The sequence below is a fragment of the Triticum urartu genome, unplaced genomic scaffold (assembly GCF_056163025.1).
Source record: "Triticum urartu cultivar PI428250 unplaced genomic scaffold, HENAU_Tu73 scaffold1119, whole genome shotgun sequence".
NCBI classification, from domain to species: domain Eukaryota; kingdom Viridiplantae; phylum Streptophyta; class Magnoliopsida; order Poales; family Poaceae; genus Triticum; species Triticum urartu.
The window spans coordinates 23,295-28,321 of record NW_028259583.1 but is presented as its reverse complement, the minus strand read 5'-3'; positions in this window follow the sequence as shown (position 1 = coordinate 28,321).

The following is a 5,027-nucleotide window of genomic DNA, read 5'->3' as shown; positions in this document are numbered from 1 at the left end:
GCATTAGACAAAATGAAGTAAAAAATAATTCAAAATTTAAGTATCTTTCAGTATCTAAGTATAAATACTAATAAAAAGAAGAAAGAAGGATTGATTTGCAGCAATAGATGTCTTTCACATACAACTAGAAAAAAGTAATTTCCTTTTTGAATGGCAGTTCCAAAAAAACGTACTTCAATGTCAAAAAAGCGTATTCGTAAAAATATTTGGAAGAAAAAGACTTATTTTTCCATAGTACAATCTTATTCTTTAGTAAAATCAAGATCATTTTCGAGCGGTAATGAGCATCCAAAACCAAAGGGTTTTTCTGGGCAACAAACAAATAATAAGATTTTGGAATAATATGAATTGACTTATCAAAAAAGAATTCCAATTATTTAATAATTTGGATTCTTCTTTGAATGTACTTTTATGTGTCGAATTACTCGGTACAATATTCTTAGAACAAAAAACCCCTCTTATCTTATATATACAAGAAAAAAAAAGTTTTGTTTGGTATACTGTGTGCTAAGTATTCTTTTCCTATCAATGAACTTTTCATAATTTTCCTAATAGAATCCTCATATTCTATTAGGAAAATTATGAAAAGTGGAGTATTCTTACAATAGGACTTACAACTTCCACCTATCTTCTCCAAAATCATAAGGTTAGTAAATCTTATTAATAAGAGCATAAAGACTTTCATTCTAGAAATTTTTAAAAAATCCAAAAAGCCTTTTCTATTTATCCATTTTATTTTAATTTCATCATTAAATAGAAACCCTTTTGGATTTTTTTCATTGTATTGAAAGAATTTTCAAAATGTAAAGGGGAAATTAATTAGAAAAAATTAGTTCTATAATTGCAAGTTAGAAAAAAGAAGTTCCAACTCTTTCAAGCAGTGTTTGTGTTTCTATTGGGCAAAGCAAGAGTTTATTGTAAAAAAAAAAAATGGAAACGATACTACCAAACGAAGTCTATTTTAATGAAAACTCTAATGTTCCTAAATTTTATGGACTTTCCCAATATCGACGATTCCCAAGATAATAGCTATTATTCTTTTAAGTTACCTATTATTTGAAGTTAGCCGCCATGGTGAAATTGGTAGACACGCTGCTCTTAGGAAGCAGTGCTCAAGCATCTCGGTTCGAATCCGAGTGGCGGCATTCTTGAAAAAGAATACAATAGATTAGAAATCAATTCGAAATTTACAATTTTGTAATGGGACCTTCCCCTTATGCTATTTGCAACTTTAGAACATATACTAACTCATATCTCTTTCTCAACGATTTCAATTGTGATTACGATTCATTTTATAACCTTATTAGTTCGTGAACTTGGAGGATTACGCGATTCGTCAGAAAAAGGAATGATAGTTACTTTTTTCTCTATAACAGGATTCTTAGTTTCTCGTTGGGCTTCCTCGGGACATTTTCCATTAAGTAATTTATATGAGTCATTGATCTTCCTTTCATGGGCCCTGTATATTCTTCATACCATTCCTAAAATACAGAACTCTAAAAATGATTTAAGCACAATAACTACGCCAAGTACTATTTTAACGCAAGGCTTTGCCACATCGGGTCTTTTAACTGAAATGCATCAATCCACGATACTAGTACCTGCTCTACAATCTCAGTGGTTAATGATGCATGTCAGTATGATGTTATTAAGCTATGCAACTCTTTTGTGCGGATCCTTATTATCTGCCGCTATTCTAATCATTAGATTTCGAAATAATTTCCATTTCTTTTCTAAAAAGAAAAAAAATGTTTTAAATAAAACATTTTTCTTTAGTGATATTAAATATTTTTATGCAAAAAGAAGTGCTTTAAAAAGAACCTCTGTCCCTTCATTTCCAAATTATTACAAATATCAATTAACGGAGCGTTTGGATTCTTGGAGTTATCGTGTCATTAGCCTAGGATTTACCCTTTTAACCGTAGGTATTCTTTGTGGAGCAGTATGGGCTAATGAGGCCTGGGGATCCTATTGGAATTGGGATCCTAAGGAAACTTGGGCATTTATTACTTGGACCATATTCGCAATTTATTTACATAGTAGAACAAATCCAAATTGGAAGGGTACGAATTCTGCACTTATAGCTTTGATAGGATTTCTTATAATTTGGATTTGTTATTTTGGTATAAATCTATTAGGAATAGGCTTACATAGTTATGGTTCGTTTACATTAACACCTAAATGATTACATAAAATAAAACCTTCATGAAATGAAGGTTTTTACTTTTATGTTTTATTTGAGAACCCCTTGAACGCCTTATCAAAGGGTTCTCAAAAATTCGAGATAGATCTAATTATACTTTTTTACTTATTTCTGCATTATATACTTTTTTACTTATTTCTGCATTAATAGAGCAGACGAGTAAAAAAAAGCAAACCTATTTAGGATAATAATTGGATAAGAGAGCCTCTACCCTGTCAACGGATAGGGAGAGAACAAAATCTGGATAAATACCAATTCCTATTACTGGTAAAAAGATACAGATTAAAATAAAGAGTTCTCGTGGTCCAGAATCCACAAAATTTGCGTTTGGAACATTAAATAGCTTGTATCCATAGAACATCTGGCGTAACATAGATAATAAATAAATAGGAGTTAATATCATTCCAATTGCCATTACAAAAGTAATTAGTGTTTTTGGCATTAACAGAAATTTTGGACTAGTAATTAGTCCAAAAAATACTACTAATTCTGCGACAAAACCACTCATTCCTGGTAAGGCAAGAGAAGCCATTGAAAAGCTACTAAACATGGTAAAAATTTTAGGCATTGGGATAGATATTCCCCCCAGTTCTTCGAGATAAACAAGACGCATTCTATCAGAAGCGGTTCCTGCCAAGAAAAAAAGTGTAGCACCAATAAATCCATGGGATAATATTTGTAAAATAGCTCCATTGAGTCCAATGTTGGTTATGGAACCAATTCCTATAATTATGAAACCCATGTGAGATACAGAGGAATAAGCTATTCTTTTTTTGAAATTTCGTTGACCAAGAGAAGTTGAAGCTGCATAGATTATTTGGATCGCTCCTATTATTACTAACCAGGGCGAAAATAGATAATGAGCATGAGGTAACAATTCCATGTTGATCCGAATCAATCCATATGCTCCCATCTTTAATAATATTCCCGCTAAAAGCATACATGTACTATAATGTGCTTCCCCATGGGTATCTGGTAACCACGTATGTAGGGGTATAATCGGCAATTTGACAGCATAAGCAATAAGGAAGCCAAAATATAAAAGTATTTCCAAGGTTGCAGGGTATGATTGATTAATTAATCTTTCCAAATCTAATCCTGGTTCGTTGGAACCATATAAGCCCATACCCAGAACTCCGATTAAGAAAAAAATGGAACCGCCTGCAGTATACAAAATAAACTTTGTAGCTGAATATAGACGCCTCTTCCCCCCCCACATGGATAAAAGTAAGTAAACAGGAATTAATTCTAACTCCCACATGATAAAAAAAAGTAAAAGGTCTCGCGAAGAAAATAATCCTATTTGACCACTATACATTGCGAGCATCAGGAAATAGAATAATCGCGAATTCCGTGTAATTGGCCAAGCTGCTAAAGTAGCTAAAGTAGTGATAAATCCTGTCAATAAAATAGATCCTAATGAAAGTCCATCGATTCCCAATCTCCAGTGGAAATCGAAGACATCTATCCATTTATAATCCTCCTTTAATTGGATTAAGGGATCCTCCAGTTGGAAATGATAACAGAACGCATAAGTCATTAGAAGGAATTCTAATAAACAAATAGATATAGTATACCACCTAACGACTTTGTTTCCCTTATGAGGTAAAAAGAAAATTAATGAACCTGCAAATATCGGCAAAACAACAAGTATTGTTAACCAAGGAAAATAACTCATGATAAAGTGATAAAGACAAGATACGTTTTGACCAGAAAAGCCCGTGCTCGATTATTTCGAGCACAGGCTTCTTCGGTAAAGAGGAATCAGACGATTCGAGTGAAGTTTTTTGTAACGTATCAATAAGATAGAGCCATGCTACGTGTTGTTTCAGGCCCTAAATAAACGCGGACACTTAAAAAATCTGTCGGGCAGGCAGATTCACATCTCTTACAACCCACACAATCTTCGGTTCTCGGCGCGGAAGCAATTTGCTTGGCTTTACATCCATCCCAGGGTATCATTTCTAATACATCTGTTGGACAAGCTCGTACACATTGAGTGCATCCTATACATGTATCGTAAATTTTTACGGAATGTGACATTGGATCTATAAATTTTTCTTTTCAACATAAAATTTTTCGATCTGGTAAAAATGAAATTAGTACTATAATGAGTCATATGTATTGTAGACACCAGACGAAGCAATGGTTTATCCAAACTTCAAAAAAAAAAATCTATTTTTTAATCTGTTTGTGAGAAAGCGTGAAGAGAGCCAAGAGACTTTAATTTTGGATTTCAACAATAAATAAGAAATAAGAAAGAATTTTACGAATTGTACAGACGAATTCGAATTAGCCAATAAATTGGCTATCGTCTTTTCAATATAAATTATTGCAATATTCAAATTGCAATATCAATGAATTACAAATACAAAAATTCATTTAAGTGAAAAAGAATACTATGCAATAATCTACTAAAAAAAATGGATATTCTCAAATAATACTAAGAAAATAGTATTGATTTCTATTTATTTTAATATGTGCGCCTTTGTTTAGAGGATTCTATGTCTAATTATTCAAAAGTCTAATTATTCAATAAATTAGATTGATTGATACGAGTGGATTTCCTATTACGATGGATGGAAGAAAGAATGGATAGTCCAATAGCGGCTTCAGCAGCTGCAAGGGCTATAACAAAAATTGCGAAAATATCTCCTTTTAATTGGCGACTATCAAATAGATCAGAAAATGTTACGAGATTTAGATTAATTGAATTCAGTATAAGTTCAAGACATATTAGAGCTCTAACCATGTTTCGGCTTGTGATCAATCCATAGATACCAATCGAAAATAAATAGACACTCAAAAAAAGTACATGCTCAAA